General features: G+C 39.8%; 1 protein-coding gene and 1 long non-coding RNA gene across 16 annotated transcripts in view; one reads left to right on the top strand and one right to left on the bottom strand.

The window, feature by feature from the left end:
• LOC126920496 (uncharacterized) overlaps positions 1-19,090 on the bottom strand; it is a 215,230-nt gene extending 196,140 nt beyond the window's left edge. The window contains exons 1-2 of the long non-coding RNA XR_007711980.1: positions 18,926-19,090; positions 13,611-14,123 (exon numbers count right to left, since the gene is read on the bottom strand). This is a non-coding gene — a long non-coding RNA (uncharacterized LOC126920496). The remainder of the gene's footprint in view (positions 1-13,610; positions 14,124-18,925) is intronic.
• The window catches only part of LOC126920482 (probable serine/threonine-protein kinase yakA), a 383,981-nt gene that overhangs the window by 70,958 nt on the left and 286,920 nt on the right, over positions 1-26,103 (top strand). Inside the window, exon 1 of one of the 15 annotated variants that reach the window (XM_050730936.1) lies at positions 18,242-18,641. The exons of 13 other annotated variants lie outside the window; for them this stretch is intronic. The gene's annotated coding sequence lies outside the window, so the exon portion shown is untranslated. Of the gene's footprint in view, positions 1-18,241; positions 18,642-26,103 lie in introns of those variants that run through there. One more of the 15 variants, XM_050730931.1, reaches the window with a different exon arrangement.

Here is a 26,103-nt window from a genome sequence, read left to right as displayed (position 1 = left end):
GAAACTATGCCGTACCTTTGAAAGAAAGAAAACGATACACGTCGTTTTCGATTAAGACTTCGTTATTAAGATTTAATAATTTTGCAATGTATTTCTTGAAATAATTGGAAAGGTACTTGGAAAATTACGATTATAGAAACATCCCCTTAAGATGCCGACTTCGTCGTGACAGTCATCGATGCTCGTTGCCGGCAGCGAGCTTAGCGTGGGAAGCCGAGCAGCGCTCTTTAACGATCGGCACAAGCACGCACGCACGCACACGCACACGCACACGCACACGACCACGTACGTGTACCCATGCAAATGCAATAAAATGCAGTGGGACATTGGACGTGCGAGGCAGAGAATTGTTTCGGTGCTGGCCGTGCACCGACCTGTATACGCTTACCGCGTGTGCTCATCGAGTCATGCTGGTCACTGACACGTACCAGCCATCCCGTGCTGCTGACTCTGTCCGATAATCACATTTCGTCGCTGGATAATCATCATAGAATCCCGTGACGGATGACGGGGATTGCATTGATTCACACCGCGCGCATCCTGCTCCTGTTTTAAGCCTCGCTGCAAACGAACCAGTTTCCACCGTCTCTCGTTACATCGTATTTTTCTAACGATTCTTATTGTAGGAATTTTTATTACAGTGTTTTTGTAAAAGCAGTTCGAAACAGTAGCATTCGCACACGGAATAAATTCTGTAAAATTCTCCGATTTACAGTTGCGATTAAGTTAATTTGTCGTTAAATGGAAACTAGTTGACAAATATAAGGGCTGAATATCGGTACCGTTGGAGCAGAGAAACGTTGTTATTTCGATGATCGTGAATATTTGATAATTTACTACGTCCTTTACGAATTAGAAAGGAAAAATTTATTCGACGTAAGCGATGAGACTCGGAATAAACTAGGAATACATACTTCGATGACTAAATATTTCTCCTTCTATGATACGAATGAAAGACGTTCGAGTATAGCGCGAGTGCACGGCCTTGGACGACACCAGGCCATCGTTGCACAAAGGTTAAGTAGTGGATCGGAGAAAATACTGGAAAATAGAAGTGACTCGTTGGCATGGGAATTACTGGCAAGTATAAAATAAGTCTGCGAAGCCATTAGGGGCTCGCGGTAACGGAGGACGGCTGATCGTATGCGCACCTGCTGTCGTGCCTTGTTTCTACGGTACGACCAGCATTTTCCTTCGTCTTCGTTTAGCTCGTGGTCGTCTCTCTCTCGAGCGCGATCGCACCCCTTCTCGTCGCCAGGCAAATGATTTGATTAGAGAACAATGGCTTTCCATTAACAATCCTGTCTCTCCTTTCACCCTTTCTGGCCATCCCTGGCAAGCGTCGGCGTGCTGTCTGTCAGCTGACTGTCGACCCCGACGGCGAACGCTTTCTCTGACGTCGCTGAAAATCGCAGCGCCGTTGGCGAAATTTGTTCGAAAATCCAGTCTCCGCACCAGTAGCAATCTCGCAGACACCGTTTGTGTATTACTGGTTTGTGGACGATGGTCTTGGATAAATATACATTCGAATGGCGAGTGAATCGATTCGATACTATTTATTTCGTTTTATAGACATAAACCCGACTAGAAAATAAAAATTAATTATTTTCACGTGTTTAGATCAAATATTTCTGCTAATTGTAATTAAGGTTATTCTACGAAGAATAATCGTTCAAAGATCGACCAAGCGATCTGTTATTCGCGACGCATACACGTATAACGGACAGGTAGATCGATAAATTCGTTCGCCCGGAGTAATATTCTTTGCGAATATTAACTATCGGCAGTTTAATGTGATTAACGATAACAAGTTACGGTAATGCAAACGATTGTAATACGTAGAATGATAGAAGAAGTAGCAGCAGTACCTAATTATCGTAATATGCTAATGTGATAATACCAGTAGATAACGATAATCGCCAAGTCGTAAAACGAGAAAACAAAGGACCGTTATTGTTATTGGTATTATCACTGAGACGACGACATTTCAACTATAAATTTCAATCATTTATAAATTTTCATAGAACAAAATTTCGCAAGAAAACATCAAACGGCGCTGGATGCATTTTTTGTGCTCTCTTACGAACTTGTAAAATCAGACAACTAAACGTCTTGTTGAAACGAATTCTTCTACGAATGTTTTTAACATTCGATGTAACGTAAGAAAAAATTTTACGCAAAATATACGTAGACGGTGACGCTACACCCTCCATCGGAGAATTGTGTACGCGTAAAAATGATTTTTTTCTTGGGCAAGCGCTCGCGCGGTCATTCGTTGAAATTTCACCCTGCGAGAGAGCGGTTAATCGGGAAGCCGTGTCGAGGAAATAGGTTATCGATCCCACGGACAGTGATTCGTTTTGACAATGCATCGAGGAGCGACGACGTCGCGATAGCCGTACGCGATAACAGAAACAAATTTCCTACGCCATTTGCAGCGAATGCCCGTTCTGCGTGCGGTTTTCATCAGCATTCGGACTGACGTTTGAATCAGCCAGCTTTTTTCATCGACGTCTCTCTGTTTCGCTCCTCTTCTCTTCTCCTCTTTCTACCTGTCTGTCTATCCCTCCATACCTGTGTTGTGTCGCGTGTTCAACCGTGCGTCCAACATCTTCTAGGTTCAGCAAGGGACAGAGAAAGTTCAATTTACGAGCGTGCAAGAGTCAATTCTGCGTCGCAATTTTCGCGTCGAAATTCCATGAACTTTGGCTAATATGCTCTTAAGTCGATGATGATCAACTACGAGGAAAGTAATACGTAATATAATTTTCTTATTCTATTTGAATAGAATATGTCGTAGAACGCGTTTCTTAAGAATTGTATATTTCGTCGTATATTATATATCGTTTAAAATATCAAAGTCGCGAGAACCGTAGGAGGCGTAAAATGTCCTACTTATTTTCGAAGGATATGTAGCTGAACGTTTCGATCGTTTCCATAATACGCGTTCGGACGACTAAAAATAATTCCACTATTTTTTTAATGAAATCGGCGCGATTATCTTTTCATGGCGCGACATGGAACCTGTTAACCACGTGAGAAGTATTCTGCACTCGAGCGCAGTAACAAAATCCACGCGATCTCATTGTGCCTTTTATCAAACGCGAAAAGCAGTCTCGTATTCCCGATCAGTTTTGTTCGGTTCGAATCGTTCTGGCAAATGAGGCGCCCTATATCTCGGTGCGCTACACCCTTCCCTTTCTTCCTACATTGTTTTTCCCTCCGTTTCCATCCCACTTGTCCTCTCTGAACGCGTCTCTAGTCGTTCCACACCCCTTCGATTTTCCCGGTGTGATTGCAGCCACGTTGCACCGTTCGTTTGCTCGGTATCTTCTCGTTCTCCGAAATATTCGCTGCAAGTATTGCACGTTGCAGCTGCGAGCGATTGGCAAAACTCGCGAGATGAATATTTGCGCCGGATGGACGAATTCATTACGTTTCCGTTGTCTCGCTAAATTTCGCCAATTTCTGCTTGCTGTTCGTGTCGCTAAATACGTATTTAAACGTGCTTCGTTTCTCTCTATTATGCGTGTATTTCTCGTTAGGATGCTATAGGCTGACAGGACGTTGGCGTTTTTATGTGCTATTTTATACGATGTTGACACAACCCGTTACTATTTATCTGCTAGTTCGGTCGAGTATCGGTTTCGTGAGCGCAACTAGAGAGGTGAAACGTAAGTAAGAACTCGGCTAGATTGTTAAATATTTTAGCGGCACTTTTAGTCTGTCTGGATATCGTATAGTATAGTTTTCCATATTTCAGATTTTCGAACAAATAATAACGCCTATATATTACTAGTTTTCTACTCTGTATTTTCTAACGTTTTCCATCTGTAGAATATAGTACTCGTGATAAAATTGAAATCAATGGACGACTCAAGAAGAAGATTTCGCGACGACAATTCAAATCTCTATTAAGATTTGTACTAGCATTCGAGAATTCGGTGTTTCCTGACGAAATTAGTCGCATTATTAGGAACAGTTGCATTATTGCAGAATGTGCTCAGTTTGTTTGCCGCATTAGGGGAGCTTCTCCCGTTCTGTAACCGGGCGTGCCGACTTAATCTTGATTCGCGACAGGATTGTCGGAGCGCATTATCGTGGGCTTATATATTTCGCGCTGCGCCACTCAGATTAGCACAGAGGAAATCACTTCACGGCGAGTCGTTAAGTGAATCGCTAAGTAAACACTGCTTGCTCAAGGACGTGCGTAAATATTGTATCCGTTCTGCAAACACGTCGATGCAAACGGCCCGCGCGAAATTTCTTCTTTTCAGTAACGCTTGAATCGCCATGGTAATAACGCTCTTACGCAGCCTTACACAGCCATTCACGACTAATTTATCATTTATCATCCTATTACTTTGTCCTTGTTTTCCGTTGTTTCCCTTGTTGTTGAGAAAGATATTCCAACTTTCAGCGATTATGTAATAAGATGTTAATAGGCTGAATTTGTTTTTGAACGATATACCATATTCTGCAAAGGTGTTGGGATATCTACGCTGCTGGTCTTGGATATGCTTCTACCGATCTCTACATGTGGTATATGTACGTGTGACTTTAGATATGTCCGCGTTTACGAGTTTTCCTTTTTCGAAAATTGAATATGAAATCGAATAATAAACACGGTGCCGAGTTAAATATTACAAAACGTGTTTGTGATCGGAGAACGAGTCAAGAGTGAAAGATCAGCGCTTCAAAATAGATACCAAGAAGTGAATGGTAGAAAATGCAAAATAAGTTTGTATCGAGTAAGTTGTTTAACTCAAAAACTAACCACGGACACGTACATAGGCGGTAAAGGTGATAACGGATGGAATACGCTGGTTCGTGAAACAGCATCTCAGCAAAAGGGAATTCACCCGATCCATTCGCAAATCGCGTTTATGAAGTCTGAGTTGGAAGCAGTAGAAAACGTCTGACCAGACAGCAGTGTACGGCGTATACTATAATACTAAGCGCGTTTCCACCCAGACAATGACCCCGGTTATCGTTCGGTCGACCCGTACGTAATTTCGAATCGCGTTAAGTGTCAACCGATTTCGCATTTACGCCGGCCTGTCAGTTATTACCGAACAGAACTATGACGCAGCCGACAGTGTAAATAATTCAGAGCTCAATTACGCAAATTGCGAGGCAACGCGTTCCTCTTCCCCCTGTCTTTCCCACTCTCTCTCTCTCTCTCTCTCTCCTTCTCCCCCTTTCGATCCCTTTCTATCAAAGCCCCTCTCTGATACGCGCTCTACACCGCATCATTCCGTCATTCTCTCTTACTTTCTCTTTATCCTTCCTCCACGCACATCGCCCAACCCTTCCACATGCAATTAATAATTAGTTGTAGTTTCACGAGCGCTGCCAACTTAACAAAATTCGTTTTTTCCTTTATTTTCATTCGTGATTCCACTTTTTACGATCGCACGATATATTTCAGAATGGCTAGGTACTTACGGCATCACGTATATAGTATCACGTATCACGAAAACTTCCTGGATGTACAGAGATGAAAATAGAAGATGATCGGTTCTTTCGTAATACGAAATTGAGAAAGAGAGTTTTTCAGCGATTTAAGCCGAGATTCTATAGATTTGGTTGTTTTTATAGTCTGTGGTTTGCGTTTTTCCATCGGACAGTTTGGCTAGGCCGTTGATCGTTTCTTCGAATCGATTTAATTCGATGGTGCGACTGTTTCCATTCGGGGAACGATACGCTAGAACGATTTTGGTATTTACGGGGGTGAGGGTTAGAAACGAAAACGCCCTTTTTCGATGAGTCACCCTGGAAATTACAGGACCGATGAGCTGTTTAGACTCTGCTTCGAGGGGTATCTGATCACTGATCGCTTGTTTTCGGGATAAATGGCGTTGAAAGTCGCAATGGAAGATCTCTACGTTCGTACGAATTTGTATAATTTTCTGATTGACACGAATTTATACCATTAAGCAAGAGAAGCTGCTATTGTATAATTCATCGATGCAATTGATATGTATTAATCGCACGAACGTTTTTCGAATCAAACGTTTCGATGAATATGTCTTGTTTTAAAAAGAAAATTGAAATTTTACCATCGTGTATTAAAGCTGAGGAAAAACTACCAGAGAACAGCGTAATAAGAAAAAGAGAGACTAAAGAAACTTGTATCAAATTTATAAACGGACGTTTTAAGAACATTTAACGTTCTTAACAACGTGAAGTCTTGTTCCACAGGAGAAAATGCTTAAGCGATGGTTTCACGTGATTTTGGTAGTATACATATACTCGTTTGTAACACGTGTTAAGTCGATGGAGAAACTTACGTTCCTTTGTTCGTGCATCGTGTAAGACTTTCTAAATATCACTTGCAACCGGCGAACGTGATTCGTGATTGTACAGATTCATTACGGTGCAGCGGTATAAGACAGAGGAAAAATACGAGTTTCGCAGTCGATTGTCTGTCACTTGACCGCTGCTCCTTTCTTTAGTGCTCGTCAGCTTCGAATTAATCTTCGTAATAGCGATTGGGTTTCCGTAACTGGAACTTGTTTGGTATTGTCGAGGGATTTGGTAATAGTAACGGAATTGGAATTTTTCTTCTTTCATATGAAGATGTAAATGGGATTTGCATTGATAACTCGATGAATGACGATCAAAGTATATATATTCTTTCGCGTTATGCCGAATCTCCTTTAAAATTATGTATTTTTATCTGAATTTTTATACGAAGAAAAATTGAATCCTCTTAATTCTCATTATGTCGAAAGAACCAAAGATTCGTTTGTGAAAGATTTACATACGATTCATGACGTATTATATTGATGTACGAAGTTGCCGTTATCGGTCTTCGCTGATTTAAATTCATTTAATTTAATTATTCCGAGTAACATAATTATTTGCATCGGCGAGACTTTCCTAACGTTTCACAGGCAAACTGACTAGTAAGGAGGATGTAGTGTGATACTCTTCCTCTCAAGAAAAAAAAAAAGAAAGAAGAAATAAGGAAGAAGGGGGGAAAATAAGAGGGGCGATAAAGGAGGATGGAAAAGAAGCAGGAAAGGGAAGAGATTCGCGAAACTTTGGAATTAACGAGGATAGAGGTTCGCGACCAACTGAAACTTTTGTAGAGACCATTCAACTTCCAGCCATATAACCTCTCAGGGTTGAAGACGCGTACCATAATCTGGGATAACAACGTGCCAGAAAATACCTCCCCTCTTCGTTTGCATACTCGCAACTGCTATACCATCGAACGCAAAACGATACTCACCCGCTTGCTCGAATTTATACCGTCTGTCCTCCCTTCGTCTCGTCTAATTTCTGACTGATTATTTGTTCAATGCGTCAATTAGTCGTCGACAAACGATCGGATAAATATATGGCTCGAATCAGCGACGATTTCCTGAAACGCTGGCCATTATTATACGAAAAAACGATCTCTCGTTCGTTTATGCGCATCGGTAAAATTAGATATTTATTAATTAGATGTTTATTAATTAAGTTATATCTTGCTGGCATACCATAACATTGGAACCAAATGATCTTTCCAATAATTATCAGACTGTAGATTGTATACCAAAGTGAAAAATTATAGCGAATTATAATCTCGTTTTCTCATAAGCGAATCAAATTCTGGTTATAGGAGGTTAAGTCTAGATCCCACGAAATGGAACATTAATAACGCGTTTCGTAACGGACGATCTATTTATTCGGCATTCTCGAAGCTTCTTTAATTTATCGATGTCTGTACGGCCGTGCGTCGATGAGATCTTGAAAGTAATTCTCTGCATTTATCAGGAGCGGTTACGAAGCGCGCTTAATGATTAAATTTTTTTTTTTTTTTGTCTAGTTCCAATTTCGTTTCGCTATACAGATTATTGCAGGACGAACGAGCTCTGACTGAACTTGGTTAACTGACATTAATTGTAAAGAATCGGAGAAGATTGATTCCGGCCGACGTATAATTGACTCATTAATTCCCAGACGTTACATCATGCGTAGGCGCGATGCTTGCAACGTTTCATTAGCCGCTAATGAGATCATCGGTATAGGGAAACGTTTCGAAGAGAGCGATTTTGCTCTCGGCCCTTTCGCAATTGTTTTCGCCTCGTGTTCTTTTGCCGAATCGTTACGCGAATCTTCTACGTCCAATCGTATCAAGTTGTCTCGTAAGTTAATTCGTCTTATTTTGTAATTGAAATTCCTCGAGCAGAATCAAATGGTAGTTTGAACGAAATTCTATCGAAATCTTTGGTCGACAACTCAGACAATTATACACGGTGTTAGTACAACGACGAATGGCAGGAATAGTTAGTAAAATTTGCGACAACCTTCGACAGTCTTTACAGACTTGTAAATTCGTGACGCGATCGGCTTGTTTGCTTTGGTTTCGTCTTTCGACGATTGTACGAGTGGTTGGTATTTTAGGAACGGGAATAATGGAAGCAGTGTTACGTTTTAGTGACGCAACCGAAAATTTGTCGAGCCTCGAATATTAGCGACGAAAGAGACTAAAAGCAGCAAGCTGTTAGCATAAATATCAATGTCTATATTGGCTTGTTATTTCCAATGGCATTTATATTTTGGTTGAAGGTGTTTTAAAGATGTAGATATCTTTTTCGTTAATAGTATTTGTCTCAGCGGGCGATAGTTTTGATTCAGGTTGTAAACATAACTGTTATAAAGAAGAAAAAGACTGAACAGCTTTCAGAATTTTCTAAAAAAAGCTATCACTTTCTGTTTCAGGTAAGTCAATGGCAATTTAAACGTAAAACATCGACGTTCGAATCTTCGTAAACGTAAGTGACAAAATATATTGGATTCTCACTTTTTCCAACGTCTACGATTGTTGTCAAATGTTAAAGCACGGTTCCATTGTGATTTCAATTTTGTGTTCGTGCGTTGCAAGTTTTCCTGACAAAATTAACGGCTCTATTGGTAAAGTAGCCGATTATCCAGATTAACGTTTCAATAACGATCCCATAGCTATACAAACTCATGCAGCATATACGCGTACTACAACCGATATCCACCACTGAAAATATTCATTAGGTTTCCAATTGTGGATCTGAATAGCGTCCTTCGTCCAGGAGTGTCGAGACGGCCGCGTGTCGCTCTCAAGTAAATACACGTTTCGCTCTTTTCTCGCCGCCTCGTCGTCTGGCTTTTCCCTTTTTCCCCTAAATGCACGTGTCGCGTAACGCGGCTTCGCCTCCCTCTTTTGTGTACAAATGACACCTCTCGCATCGCCGGCCTCCTCCGGCAACTCCCAACCGGTAAAGGGATATACCTTGTAGTCGCTGGATACGCGACTTGCTAGATAATCCGCGAACCACCTCGTCCCCTTTGCCCTCTCCTCCTCTTCGCCTTTTGTCCTGCATTTTCCTCCTCTTTTTTTCCCATGGCACATTTCATCGCTATTTCTGCTCGCATGAACAACGAGTTGCCAAGAAAATCGTGGATGAATCCCGTGTCGAGTGAAACACGTCCGTGCTTACGCTATTTGTCCACGAGATGTTCCTCCCTGATGATGATCTAGTTTGGCAGATAGCGACTCTTTTCCATGTACGATAACTTACCGCTTGGGAGCCATCTAACTTTGTTCCATTCGTGATAAACGCGAAGAAAATGCCCTCCCCCCCCTCTCTCTCTAATTACATCAGGCGATGACGCTTCATCAGAATTGTCAAAAAAATTGTGTCTTCTGTTAATAGCTTATCGGCTAACTTTTCTTTCTATTTACTCTATTTACTGTTCTCGCGAAAAAGTCTACCAGAAATACGTACCATACTGTTATTTTATTTTTACTTAAACTATAAATTATTTTTTTGTTTTAATAAAAATAAATTATTTTTCTTTGGTCTTATTAAATTTATTTTTTATGCTAATTTATTATAACATTAATTGGTAAATACCTCTATAACCGCTGCACATCGTAGAGCAAAAAAAGAAAAATGATGGAAGAAATTTAATTACATACTATTTTTAGGGAGCTAAATCGAAATAATATTTAAATTATATATTCAAATTAATATTTTACGCGGTTTTAACGCGAAACATTGACCATTTCGACAGTCATGACTTTTAACGAGCTATTGATAGCGACGATTAACCTTAAGATGCTACTGATTACCAAGAAACAGGGAAGAAATAATTAATTTGATGAGATCGTGCTGTTGTTACCTTGAATATAGTAATACATGGATCAATCCGGTTTCGATATTATAGCCTCCAACTTCCTACTAATTCGAAGGCTCAGCTATCTTCTATATCAAGCATATTATGAGGTATACATATACTACTTTCGTGATATAACGCTCTTCTGTTTGTTAAAGGAAAATAGCATATCAGGAATAACTCTTCCCTCTTATAAAGGTTGTAAAAGCTTAACACGGTACGACATTTTCCAACGTAAATTTAGTGGAAATTGTAAGCTGCGCAAGCGTTAAGTCAAAAGAGATTCTACGAGTTTGGTCTGAACAGATGCGTATGCGGCGTATTTACTTTGCTCTTTATGAAATAAGAATATAGTTTTTACAAGTAAAGCTTATTTATACAAATTTTAACGACTAATTTTATTTAAAAAATAAGCGATTCAGAGCGACAGTTTAATGGAGGCAACGATGTACAACGGTATCGGTAGTACGTACACCTTTGTGAAATTGTTAAAATATTACGGCGAATAACGTAAAACAAGGTGAAGCATTTCCTAATCATTTCGATCAATTTGAAATTTGCCGAATGGATTATTAAATCCTCGTTACCTGGCATTACTGGTCGGGTCGCCTAAAAGACATATTTGCTAGTGTATGAAGTCGCGTCGAAGAAGGAGTGCCGAGAGACCGTCGTAAAGCGCGAAGAAGAAGGAACAGCGTGCGAAGCGGTCGCAATTAGCGTGACTGTTTGACTGGCTAACAAACGGTGTTCGTCGCTCGAACGAAATAACACCCACGCGATAAAAATCACGCCGGCAGTCACTTAACGCACTGGAACCGGTGGAAACGTTATTAGGAAGAGTCGTACCTTCCTAGTTACATTCCATTTCCGCGCGTTCCATCAACCGAGCTTCTCTCTTTCTCTCTCTCTCCCTCTCTCGTTTCTCACCAGGTTCGTTCGCTCCCTTTTCCCAGCTACTCGAACCCACTTGTTCCTAACCCCTCCTGTCACCCCTCACGGTTTTTGTTTCTCCTTTGGGCTTTCATCGGGCCTGCTAGCGAACGACTTCGCCGCTTTTATCGGCTCGTTCCTTTTTTTTTTCTTTCGTTTCTTTGGCGGAGAAAGGAAGGAACGAGGGTAGTTTGTTGGGGTGACTTTGCCATTTAATGGAGTGTTTAAGTGATATGTGAAATATCTAGCGAAGTTGGTGTTAATAATACAGTATGTCGATTGATAGTCAAGTACTCAGTGATAATGGACGTAACGAGATGAATGTCGTGCGTCATACGAGTTGCATAGATGGAATGTTAAATTTTTCGTTCGTAATCGATAATCGATAGAATAATCGAATATAATCACCAAAGTGCTAAAATTTAGATTTTTAGATATCGATAATTCCTGTTCAATGACACGTTGCGAATATGTCTCTACGTATCGGTTATTTATTAAATTTTCATATTAATGTGGCTAATTTCTTTTATGCTAAAAGAGAAGTTTTGAATTTCATCATTTTATGGAATTTTTCTCGTTTTAAATGAATCAAACCAAGTTCGCCATGCACGGCTACGTTACCTTGTAACATCGAGGTCGAAAAGTACTCCCAAGAGCGCAAGCATCAAGTATATAATTAATCATGCCGCTCCACGGGTTCACAGTCGCAGTAATTAAATTCCTAATTTCATTAACAAATTACAGTGACCTTTTCTACTTCGTTTTTCTACTCGACATCTATGTTTCATCTACCAATTGAATTCCCCAAATATTTCACAATATACTTGTTTCTTGAATTCCTTAAAAAATGTACGTCTATCCACGACTTTTTAGTTCTCCAAGGGCTCGTCTTTTATTCGCTGTTTAAATCCATTTAAACTTCGAAAGATTCGTTATTTAAATTTTGAAATTGTTGGCAATTCGTTTAGTACTTGCCAATTTTCTCTGTCTTTTCTGCCTTTTTGTTTATTCGAAAGTGTCGCATACCATCCTTCCCTACGGGAATTTATATTCATCCACCCAGAACTCAATTCCTAAGTAAGACTGTTGCCAGCGTAGCCATACAAGCATATAAACCCTAAGATCAACTCGATCAACACTGCTCTATGGTGGCGTAACGACGCCCGAGTGGAGACAACGAAGATTACAGTGTCCAAACAACTGGCGTCGATCGTCCACCCTATCTTCTCAACAAATTCTCTTGCCAACCCTTACTCTATGGCAAACTTCGTCGAACGAGTTTTACTTCTTACTCGTCAGTGGTCCACGTAGCATGTAACGCGTTAACTTATCCAATTTTATATCCAGCTGTAATTTTGTTTCAACCTATTATCGATTTCATCGAATATTTTAGTTTTAATTATTGTAATTGTTATTCAATTATAAATAAATTGTAATTATCTTTCATGAATCTCTGTAATGTTCTCTGTAATTAGATAAGAGTAACGTAATGCGAATCTCCATAATGTTCCTAACTGGAAAGAAGAGTTTTTTTTTTTTTTTACAGCTGACGAGATATAACTATCTGTATAGCCTGTATACGGCATGACAAAATAGCAGATGCACACTTACGGTCCCCATATCTGCTAGAAAGTAATTACTTTCTTACCAACAATCTGAACGCACTTTAAACCTAATATACGTATATATGCGGCTACGAGCCAAAGGGACCTTCTTGCTCTGAGCCCATATATGCGCTAACAGTGCTCAAAGGGTTAAAAAGTGTATGATAAAAGTCGTTAAAAAGCTAGATTGCATTTACTGGTTAAAGTAACGTTTTACTTTGCTTCAAAGTGGACTTATGTACTCTAAATAACCTTTCTTCGTATTTTACTCTACGTTGAAGTGAAAATTTCGATCAACTCGTGGAACGTGTTTAACTGTTAAACATGGACAACACTACCTACTAATAGTCAGTGAATAAATGAAAAACACGTCGCTTCTATTTTAATCTAGATGAAACATTATTTCCTATGTAATCGTTAAAATCGACGACCGCGTGTTCCAATTATTGCCTTACCAAGCGTGAGTCAATCATGCAAAAAATACTAATAACGTTTTTCACGACTAAACTTGATCGCGATATTATAAGGGACAATAGTAATAAAAGGGTTGATATCACCAAATCGCATTCATTTCGAGCGTCTCTCATTGGTTGTCGTTCCATAGCCATCGTCTGGCGAGCGCTTCGCTTCTCGTTAACCTTTTTTATTATTTCGTAGCCCTTTTAATTAAAGTAACCGCGAAGTTTCTTATAGTCGCTTTTACGAGCGGTGCTATCTTACGACGCGTATACTTGCGTCGCGATAACTCTTTAACTAGCTAGGTGCCTATCTATGCATTATACATATGTACAAATAGGGATAAAGGAAGGTGCCGAAGATAGCAAAGCATGGTAGCAGATCGATCAATTACACGTTAATTGATTTCTATTTATGTACATAGAGTTGGTTTCATACTTAGAGTTGGTTTCATACTTAGAGTTGGTTTCATACTTGCGAGACAAAATTGGATATTTTATAGTTGAAAATTTAGTATTTAAGTTAGCGTTGGAGCAGTAATATCACATGATAATTTAGTATGTAAGTATTATCGAGTATCCAATACGGTATCGAATTGATTGAATTTTATTAACAGCAAGAAGAAACTCGTACATTTTCGTAGTTCGTGTTGTAAACTCTTTTCACGGCCGGCCTCTGCCCGCGAAAAAGATACTTTCTTCTTCAAGCTGGTCCTCTTCAGCGACCGCGAAAGCCGGAGATAAGTAGATAGCCCACTCGTGGTAATTACACGCCTCTCTCCCCCGTGGTTCTGGCACATTTTATACTCTTTTCCTGCAAACACCGCTAATCCCAAAAGTGGTGGTAGCTACTGGCCAACTGGAACCGTTCCGTGCATTCGATTTTAACCGATCGCTACTCGTCCCTCTCGCGAATACGATCGGTTTAGATGATTCGGACTTGGTCCATCGGGAATTCCCTTCGAATAAGAATTTTGCGACGAGAACACTGGAACAGAGTAAACAGCGTACGATAAAAGTTACGTACCGGTGTTATTTCGGATTATTCCAGTTTGTTGGAATTATTATGACTGGTTCTTTAACCTATAAAGAAGGGACAAATGATATGCCGTTTTGATATTTTTTGCTTGCATAACGCGATAGTTCCTTTTACGTAGTCTCTCTTAAGAGGTAGTCTTTTGAGGCGGAAAGAATATCATCAAAATTTTACAGCGAGAAAATAAATTATATACGTGTCCTATCTTTAGTTTACTTTGAATTCTAAACATGGCATTACTTGGTTTATTTACTTTCACGATAGACATTATTTATCTTTAAGGTATCGTCGTCGTGATAATCGTGATAAGAGGAACGAATTGTCCTTGTAAGAACGGAATTGCAACTGCTCCTACAATGTCATACAACGCGTCCAGATCTGAATAGGTATCAATGACAGTATCAGACAGACCACAATTATCATATCTGTCTCCGTGAATGCTTGTTTCCGATACGACAAGAGCGATTGAATGTAATTGGAAGATACGTTCAATGGCAATTTGAATTACGGAATTTACAATGATGTTCTTGATAGAGAATTTTAAGAATTAATCGAGAAACGGACGAAGGATACTTTTCACTCTTTTGTATAATACGTTTCGTTACGTCAGCTAGCTTTTTTGCTTGTCCTTTTAGCTGCTTCGATTTGTTCGTGCTTTATCGAAATTTATTGTTCGTTTTAATTTGATTAATGTAGTTGTCCTGATTGGTTTGAGTAACCTCGTTTACAATTAGTCAGATTCCAATATGATAGAACTATTAGGTTGTTCGTCTAAATAGAAATAACACGTCTAAGTAGTACATATCGCGCGCCAATTTCAAGCTGAAGAAGATTCGCTATAATATTGGCAGACAATAGGTATGATAAAAACTAATTTACGACATAAGCGTTTGATATACACGTTTCTTAAATACATCGAACGTATGACATTTTAAGGAGACTACGAGTAATTAGACTTTTACCAGAGAAAGGAGAACGTGCCATGCGCGTATATCAAGCCAATGTCAATTTTTATCGCAAAATTTTATATTTATAACACGGACGAAAATATGATAATGTCAAGTAACTCTCGACTTGCTCCGTTTATCAAACAGAGACTCCATACACCAAGGTTCGCAAATCTTAGTAAACTCCATTGGTTTTCACGCGGAATTTTTTCGCGCGAATCCTAGTTCGGCTCGTAAAGTCGTTCGATGGAATCCCGATGCGATTACGCTCTCGTAGCCGTTCCTTTCTAAAAGAGTTCGCTGTGCTTTAGAGTAGAAGGACAAGGCATTTACCAGGAAATGCGATAATTGCAAATTGTAACGGAACGGCCGAGCTATTATCGCTTATCAGCCACCCTTCATCCCCTTTCTCGTCATTCTTTTTGCCTTCCTAAATCCCTAGCCGCGTGTCTTTCCCCAATGTACTCTTGGAACCGCGTATTAACGAAACACCTGCTCGGAGCTGTTTCCTCTCTTGCATAGAAATAGTCCATGGTACGTAGTTGACCTTTCGCACTTAACCGGAAATATCCGCGTGAAAGCGTTCCAGTGTAAAGGACAGCTACTGCCGCGGCGCGGCGTGGCGAGATTCTTCGCTTTCCACTGAAATTGATGGAAATGAATAAATGCTTTTGTTATGGTTTTTAACGGGCACCTTGCCATTTTGAAATTGAAAGAAAATTTAAGTTCCCCTTAACTCTGAAAGCTAAATTGAATAGGTTAATTAAATTTTTGCTCCGCTAACTTTTCCCCGGAAATAATTGCTCATTTTTTCAAAATACACATCTACATATTAAAGCGAGATAAAGGTTTTCCGAAGTAACTGATTAATTAGAAAATTTAAGCGCGTTATTTTGAAATGAAGAAAATAGTGCAATGAGTTTTGGAATCGGAACAAATAACAAATGGGTACAAGTATCCGTCTTTTCATTCGAATGTCTTTGTCAGAGAATATGTTCACTCGCTCGAAATTTTATCTTCGGATATCTGTTAGAGATTATTACCAGTCGTCCTGTGATGGAAATATTATATTACGAGTATGTAGCTATTATATATATTTCATTCTAAGTTCACGTGGATACAGTAACGGAATAACATCTTAGTAGGTACATCTTTAGAAATAATATAAAATAATATAGAAAATATTGCATCGAGTAATAAACTATCGATTTCGGGCGTAAAATTTTAACATATTTGCTAAATTATTTGTTGATCGTTATTTGTTCGTTGATCGAATTAATATCGTTTCGTTCTTATCCGTTATCAATGTGACACCATATTCAAACGTCACTTTCTTGCACAGTTATGTAAAATTCAACTGGAGCGCGATTTGCAGCAAGGTCGTTTTATTTTTATCAGCGACCGATAACGATAAACGGATAGTATCGCTTCCGCCATTTTGGCGCGGACCATCAATCCGTTGAAGCAACTAATTAACGCGAGGTCTACTTTACGCTTCGAAGCACGTACAAGTATTCATATATTTTTCACCGTGCAGTTGTGCACGGTGACAGCTGATAAAATATAAACACGGTCGAACTCGATGTAAAGCGGGCTTAATGTATTTCTCTTGGCTTGGATTCCCGTGGCGATGAGTCGCGGTAAGTCTCCTGTGGAAATAGCGCGTGCGATTCTTATGCAACTGCTATGGCTGTATCATAATACCAGCTAAGCATAAAGATTGCAAATGAAATACTCGTTAGTAGGTAACGCATAACTAGAAATCAAAAGTAAACAGGGCTTTGCTTCTTTTTCGGAGAATGATTTGGTATTTTCAACGCGTCATACGTTTTCCACGTGGTCAAACCTTACCTGAATTTAAAGCCTCTTTACCAGCTAATTTGAAACGGAGCGAAGTTAAAGTTGGTTCTTTTTTCCAATTTCCAAAGAGGAAGGAAAAAGGTCCGATAATCCGTGGTAACTCGCGTAAATTGCTAGTAGACGTCTTTTTCGGAAGCATTAAAAACGTCGATGTATACTTTTACTGCTTCGTCTTTGACTTAATTAATCTTTGAGTTATCTCCTCTGGTTTGCGTAATCTTTCAGCTAGCCAATAGCTTGGCGTCGTTTATTACGGGTCCGAAACTTTTACGATCGATGATTTTAATACCGTTTCTTTTAAAACTTAAATATAAATTACTCGATGGAAGAAACGAGCGTTAAGGTAATTCTGGACGATTGCTCGCGTTTTTGGTATCCAGTATCGAGCGAAAGTTCGCATCAGCTTCGATGTTCATCGGTAAACCGGATGTAGCGAAAGATAAGATGCTATTATCGCGTCACTCGCGACGATAAGCACAGTTTTACTGCTTGTGGCGTTGTCATTGATTCTTTCGAGGGCCGAATATGATTTACACGGAAAATGTAAACGGCAGAGGTTTCGTTAATTATTTCCAGAGAAACGATATAAATTCGTTTTGCATCGATAAGCGTAAAGATCGACACAGTTATCGACGCTGTGAGCTGTCGTAGTAACCGAGTAATACAATTTTAATCGCTTTTATTTTACTATTATTTCTATGAATTGGATGTATTCGCTTACGTATAACGTACGTTGTGTTGTGCTCGTTGATCGATAACTGCTAGTTTGTAATTGTATCGCAGTTTATTGGAACAATGGAGATCTTCTGATAGATTGATGCGACACTCCATTTACTCTAGTGACGTCTTCTGCAATAAAATTCGCATTTCTCGCGCCTACACCAACCATTCTTTCCTTTATGAACTGCAATAGCGTTTTATCGCACTTTCCTGGCATTGACATCTATTTCTTGTCCATTCTATTTTAGTATCGAACAATGACAACGAGATAATGCAAGCAACAGAGATACGTTATTTATCCGCCAGCATTTATCGTATTTATGATGTCGATAAACTAACTGCACAATTTGTTTTTCTACGTCTGATGTTTAGATCCATTTACGATCGTTTGGAATCTTCCCTCGTTGAACGTATACAAAACTTTTTTTTCCTATCGCAGAAATTTGTCAAAGTAAATGTAATTGTTGAAGCGCGCACTAACGATGAATGTTTGGGTGAAACAAAATTCTGTTTTTGTACGCGACGATCTAATACCAATGCGTAATGTCGCAGTTTCGAAGGAATCAGTATTGTTCCGCGTCTCGCGTGCTTCGTTTCATCCGGCTGGAACGAATAAAATCGTGAAGAATTATACGTTCAGCGAAATTCTTGATAGTTTTGTCTTTGGGAGAATGTGGACAAAATTATAGAGCAGCTGCACACCTATATCGTAAAAGACTTTAGAATCGTTGACAGCCGAGCTACGTAGTTATTCGCAATTCTGATCGCTGTGGTTCTCTGTGGTCGTGAGGGATCTTTTCGATGATACCGTAGTGGGTGTTGTATAGGAGATTTACTGGACATTCGGCGAGGGAAGAAAGACACGCTCCTCTAAAAAGAAAAGTTATATCGAAATCTTCGAAACAACAGCATCGTAAAGAAGTTTTCCTCCTCGATACGCAAAGTAAGCTTTATTTGGGATATTTTTTCATACAACGTGTAGCTGAAACGTCGACGCAGAATTTAGCGAAGCAGATATAGCGAAAAATATCGCTTTTAATTATACGATGCAGTAACACGTAGTCGGACTCATTTCACTGGTAAACCCGATTTCTATCGTTCGTTTTAAAAAACAATTTCGTAATAGTTAATCCATTGGTGAATCACGCGAATTACGCTAGCGAAGAGTTAATTGTCCTGACGACTCAGTGGCGGACTTTTAAAAAGCAACGATTAATCCCGACTTACCTCTAATTACCGCGAGACAGGGTGAAAGTGGGTGTAATTAATCCGTCGTCGGTCGACCGTTCGGTAATTCAGTGCAGGTTCTCGTTCGAGCTTTCAATAAATCGCGGCGAGCGTTTTTTATTGATCGTCGGAAGACACACGGACGCAAACAGTCACGGCGATGGCCATCCTTGTTAAAACCGATGCGGTACATGACGTACACATCGTTCCCACGCGCAATAAAATGTTCCAGGATTACGCAATGAAGCTTATGGCCAAGTCCACCGTGTACTGCGCAATTCCGCATGGCATAAAAGTTCTCTCCTGCCCCGATAATGTATCATACAACGAAACGCTATCGTACCATCGCGTATATTATTTTTCCCTCGGCTTTTCCTTTCTTCTTTCTCTTTCTCTCTCTCTCTCTCTCTCCCTCTCTCTCTCTTTTTATATTGGTTTAGGTTTAGAGACTAGGTAAGGTTACCAAAGATTCGTTCGGTTCGTACCGAATTGATAAGAGGAATGGTTATAGTACAGATACGGAAACTTTGAGAGATTTTAGAGTTTGCGATGGAATGTAGGAAGTTTGAATCTTCAATTTTGAAAGAAAGAAAGAAATTCTAAATACTTGTAAGTTTATATTTCTATCGATTTATTAATTTTTGCTCATTTTTATTCATTTTTATTAATCATCTTAATACCTCGTATTATATTTCCAACGATCTTTATTTACAATGAGATTACGATAATAGCAGTCATATAGCAATTGATAAGCGCACCTTTCAACAACAGATCAATGTAAAAGCAGAGGTATTTAGATATATTCGATTCAAACGATATTAATATTTCACGATTCTTTGGTACGTATTTCGTGTTTATAATAAAGCTTTCACAACGTACGCATCTCCCATTAATACTTATTACAACATGCTGTTGAACGCTTTCATGACAGAGCCCGTGTTCACCCAGAAGGTTTCATCGCGTTGCTCGCTCACCTGTTATTTAGCACACTCGGCCGAGTTATTCGTTTCGATATCCGCGCAAGTCTAAGGCAAGCAGAAACGAAGGAATTGGAAACCCGGTAGTAGAAACGCACTCGTTCCTCATTGGTTGGCAGAGTTTAGGAAAATACGAAACTCGTTCAATCAGTCAGACGAAATCTGCTTCATCGCCATTGGCCGCTTTGTGCATGACTAATTCCAACTAGCAATTCCGATTGCTAATATTCTGATTTTGTTGCCTGTATCTCTACTAGCTGCAAGGTAGAGACGTTATATCTTGGTTTACTGTTCGCGAATACAAAATCTTAGCGATATAATATATTCCACGCTAAAACATCTCGCCCGTCGTAAATGCTTTTGATATGATTTTCAGTTCCTATTCTTTTTTTTTTCTTTTTTTTCTGGAATTCAATTTTCTTCAAGCGTATACCCATTTATTTGAGTCTATATGCCGGATAATAAAGTAGAGGGAATTCTGTGCTATCGATTTGAAATTTTTCACTTGTTCGACATCGTCAAAATAAAGCTACATTCGATATCACATACACGTTCCAGCACTGAGACCAAAAGATCCAAGAGTCGCGTATATGCGTCTATGTCACGAGAGTCACGAATAGCTCAGCGACCACTTGGAATCGTGAAGAGGTCACGCTGTCAACGACTAGTCGCCCCAGAGGTAGAAACGTGATACAAGATCTCGCGATTTCTATCGTTGACCTGTTCTATAGTTTCCCTGCAACGATAGATCTCGCGATTAACGAAAAAACGATGAATTCTAAACCGTTTAATCTCGGTACAACGATCTGTATTCTCGAGCGGTGTACAGATTATAATTCCTCTCCGCGCTTCTTCATCCGACCTATAAATTTGCTGTAAAGGGGAGGAAATCCGAAAATCGAAGATAGTACGTTAACCGTATAAAAATAGAGTTCGACGCTAAAGTGTCTATCTACTTTCATAGATCTACGAAATACGTAATACCATTGAGTGAATTCGCACGCTTGTATCGACCTTCTTGTTCCTATCTTATCTCGGCATTCTTTAAACAAGAATATTTATAAGAGCGTTGCTTTAAACGTGAGGTAAAAAGGATTGTAAATTGATACGAATGAATATAACAGGGGAATGCGATTAAATATTATTATAACAGCACAGCAAAGTGTAACGTATATATAAATGAATACCGAGAATCTAAAATTAAAGTAAAATGTCGGTTGAACGTGACTTAAGAAGTGGACTAATCCGTGCTGTATAATTCGTACCGAATAATGTATAAGTAAGATTGCTGTATGAAAGATATTCGTATGGAAGTGTCTTAAGACTTAAAATAACGCTTAAATTACCGGTGATACGAAGCATCGACGAAGGAATTTTCATGCACAATTAAGTAAAATAATTTTATACTTGATATACACTCGTATCGCTTTGATCTTGAAACTTATTGCGTTCTAGGTTACACGGAATTTTCTTCGATACGCGATTACTTTCGCGTATACTCTCTCTTACCTCCTCGAAAAAGAGTAAAATTATCGAAATCGCAACGTAATCTAATGGTCGATGAAATTCATCAAATAATCCGGTCGGGCAAATACGATAATTTCAGCGGAACGAAACGCACGGCCACGGTTCTCTCGTATCGGCGGATTAGTAATTAACGGCGGCGATAAAGTTGTCGTTTCTGAAGTGTTGCGTTGTCAACCTACCGGACATTAAAACGACATTTAACAGGAAAAATTGGAACGGTCTGCAATTATATCGCTTCGTCGAGTCGGTTGCTTTTTTTCGCGATGAGACGACGAAAGATTATCATTTTTTCGCACGATCACGTTATCATCGTTGTCGAACGATAAAATATCTCATACCGTAGAACGATTCTCCTCGTTACCGTCTACGTGAGCCTCATCGATAAGGAATATTTACACTCGCTCGACCAGTTTTTCTTTTTTCCCCGCCATTTAACGAAGTCATGATCGAGTTAAACGCGTCAGATCCGAGGACGCGAAAGCAAAATTTCCGAAACTCGTTACGTAACCTTCTGCGATAATGTTTGCGAGTAGAAATTTGGAATTAAGGACAAGCTTTTCGGATAAAATTTCTAGTATTTTTTAGGGGGGAGTCATTTCCAAATTTTTGTACGATTTTCCTTAAAATTCGTAAGATTTCGTTCCGAATTAGCGTAACCGCAAATTTCGAAAACTTGCTCGAACAACTTGTATAATGAAATTACCATTGTATCTACGAGAATGTCATCTAACAAAAAACCTAATTTTTTGTTTCAGGTAAGTCAACATCCAATCTGCTTCTGCATTTCTTTTAAACGTATAAAGCGACGTTGTCAAGCCTTCGAACGTAAGTAACGAAACGTTCCACTTTCGCTGTATCTCGCGCGACTGGTATTGTTATTGAACTTCGAACCACCCTCGCGTTATACTAATATAATAAAACGAAGGAAAAGAGAAATAGAACCGGTGCTATACGAGCTTCGCGGTACTCAAGCACGTCGTTCAAACGGTCGATTTACATTCAATGTCATTCTCCATGTTTAGCGTCATTGACGCGTCGCGTTGGAGACGTGGGTGGTACTCGCGAGTTTTCGCCTACGGTCTGTCGGTCGCGTTCCACGTTCAGATCCACTAACCAGAATTTAACTCGATATCGGGTTGTTTTTTGATCGAGAGCAAAACTTCTATAACTATGAAATTAACCGTTTAGCCGAGAATATGCTCGATAAATTGTACTCCTATAGCCTCAGCCTGTATCTTTGTACAGACTGTATTCGAAATGTTCGATTACAAAGCAAAGAACTCTCCTTGCCCTATTTAAAAACAATTATCGGTATGACAGTAGTAGTGGAATATGCTATGCAGTAGAATATGCCTTACGGTAGAACGAGTCACGCAGTAGAAAATTTCGCACACGCGCGGCCAACGTTTCTCCCTATATTCCTTATATTATTTATATTCTTCTATTAAGAAAATTATTGGATAAGGAAATTATCGTAACCAAGAGAACTTAGGGGTCCGAGCGACCGGACAAGTACTTTTTCTCGGTTAACAGCTTAAACAATCGCGTGATCCTATTTTTGTCGTATCGTGAAATAAAGACGAGCGGTTGTACTCGCATATAAATCGGTTGAACGTCGTTTTCGCGAACGTATGGCACTCGATTGCGTAAGAGTTGTCGCGCAGCCACCCTAATTTACGAGCTCCATTTAAGTTCCACGAGAGATCAGAGCCAGACGGAGAGGAGGCGTGGGGGAATGGAATGGAAGAGCGGGGAGAAAAAGGAAAATAAAAATGTATAGTCTCGAAAGAACGGCGGGATAGATATCATCTCGGACGAAGGACGACCTTGCTGTTAGCCACGTAACTGCTGAGACGTCTCTTTCTCTTCCCGAGGGCGTGTTTTGTCCGCTTAAGGACGAATGGCACGATTTTATCGAATTAATTTATTAACTTGGCTACTCGCGTCTGCGATATTATGGCGTAAAGGCGTTTGATTTTTTAACGAAAGATACCTTATGGGGGTTTGGCGCTTTTTTACCATTCTCGTCGATTATACGATATGGAGTTGGTCCAAGAACTTTGAATCTCAATTTTGTTTTGTCGAAAGTGTGGTTTCTAAGTTATCGATCGTGTTTCTGACAGAGTAATACAGTTAGCTTGATAGAATTTAATTACTGGTTTACTGCATGAAAGAATTGTTTCGATAAAGATCGCGTGTTCTTTGTATCTGGATATAGAGGTTAGTTTCAATTTATTAAATGGAACGTTCGACGTTTCATCTTGTAATCAAAAAGAATATGCAGTCTGAAGAATAGTGCGATATATTGGTACAAAGCGACCTTATTAATTTTACTAGAGTTTAATTAAATAATTAATAATCGACACGAGTGTAATATATATTTCATAGAATATATACGTATAGTTTTACTCGAATCTGTTCAGGTCAATGATTAAAATATGCAAAGCGTCAAATGGCTGGCGTACTTGTCCTATAGCGTGTATGAACATTTTTTTCTAAATGTCGCTACAAACATTCCAGTCAACCCCTTTTACCATTCGAATTTTCCTAACCTGCCAGTTTAATTTCCTTGCGCCGATCGAATCGCTTCGCGGATCGTTTTAACGCGCCACTCGAAACATTAAAGAGTCTCTTTCATTGCTAATGTCGCATTCCCTTTCGTACAACCACGCGTTACGATTATCATTGGGAAAAGTAAAATCGATATACCACAGCCATGCATACAAACGCACCAAGATTAACAGGATTCGAAGTAAATGACAAGGCTGGCGATCAAGCTGGCATCGAAGTGGTTGCAATTACTACCTCGTTATACGAGTCGATACGAATCGCGTTATCGGTTCACCTTGATCCCCTTGTCGCGATAGATTTAATAGTTTCCCTCTGTTAATCTTCGAAAACTCAACTGTGGTGGCTCTCCCTAACGGAAGTTGAAGATGATGAAAGGCAGAATTGGCTGCTCGCGCGAGTGACAGAAGAGAATCTAGAGAGAGGAGGTGGATCTGGCCGGAAAATCGGGAGTAGGAGGATGGAAGAAGGTTGTAGGCGGGAGGGGGGACGAGACGAAAGGAAGGAGTTAGGGTTAGGGTCAGGTTGGGAGTTGGAGGAGCAATAAGGAATTATTGCGGTACGATCGACAAACGGCGACTACGTGGCTGCACTACGGAAGATTCTCGTCGGCGTTTCTTCGTTTCTGTCCGTGTCTTCTCTCCGTTCCCTCCTCTGTCTCGCCTTCTGCGCCTCTCTATCTTGCTTTTCTTTGGTCTTCCAATCTCTTGCTTCTTTCTTCTCTGGCACGAACCGGCAAGAAAGACAGACTCAGACCCACAGACTCGTCAATATGTAACATTCGGGACCGCTGTTCCCCGTAACACGTTCGTCATACCGTGCTACGTGGAATGGCGGATTCCTTCGAATTCTGTATATTTCTGTGGATGCGATAAACCGACCGCCGGCGGCATCATCCCTTTCCAAGTGCATACGATAACCGTGTCAAGCCCACGGCTTAACGTTAAAAGTCGGTGATTCGCTCGTTCTTATTAAATTCTAATCCTATAATTTCTTTCTAACTCTTTGTACTAGGCGTAAAATTAGTTTATACGGCACCTAATACGTTTACGTCGCTCTGGAAATAAAAAATTGCCAGCTATCGCGTTTATAGAAACGACTTGTCACCAATTTCTTAACCGGTCGTTTTGGCCAGATTCTAATGTTTCGGAAAGAAAACGATTAATCGACAGAACGATGGCATGCACGGGGATTTTGAAAATAAAAAATAACAACACTGGTCGCCGATATGTCACAGGACATTTTTACGAGCATTCGTGACATATTTTCCGAAAGCTCGACGACGCGACGCTCGTAATTCTCGTATCTGACGATCGTTTTAATTGCTTCTTTCGTTTCTTTTTTTCTTCTTTCTATCCCTTCTTCTGTTATTTCACAGTCCCCTTTTCACGGACCACAGTGTGACGGATAAAGCGCGGCATTTTTGGAGAGGTAGATTATGAAGCGTTTTGTGAACCTGAAATCCGTTGGTTGTTCGGGCAACGAATTAGGAGGAAATGGTCTGAATTTTATCCGTGGTTCTATGGCGTGGTTTAACGGATTCGTTCCTCGTACCAGAGAATCAATTTCCCTTTTGCCCGTATGTTTATATGCACGATGCTCCATTTATTCGTTCGTATTTCTAGCTATTATATACACAACGGTATTTCCGTGTACAGATACCGTAAAGCAAGATCGATTGGATTTTTTAGGAATTGGTAGAACGGTTACGCGTCGATTCGAATCGGCTAATAGATCAAGCCAGAAATAGAGATACAGGCAAAACATTCACTGAAATAGTAACTGGAAACATTTTTTAAGAATTGTAGGTATAATTCGATAATACATAATGAATAAGAAACGTAGTTAAATAAGTCAATTTATTGCCGAATCCTCTAACCTCGAAACTTGAGTCGGTCGAAACGTTTTCGGACAAAAATGTCTGTACATTGTTCCAGCGATTATTCTAACTTGGTTCCAAGCCGTTTAAAAATGAAAACATTCAGACAGACGTTGTATCATCCATCGCCTTACGTCCGCAAAGAGCGAACTTCTCCATCCATCGACTAAGCAAATACGCTCCAATAAGACAAACTTCCCCTCAAAGCGTGGGCGTTTCTCGAGTCC

The sequence above is a fragment of the Bombus affinis genome, chromosome 9, assembly GCF_024516045.1.
Source record: "Bombus affinis isolate iyBomAffi1 chromosome 9, iyBomAffi1.2, whole genome shotgun sequence".
NCBI classification, from domain to species: Eukaryota; Metazoa; Arthropoda; class Insecta; order Hymenoptera; family Apidae; genus Bombus; species Bombus affinis.
This window is presented reverse-complemented; position numbering and strand designations above follow the sequence as displayed.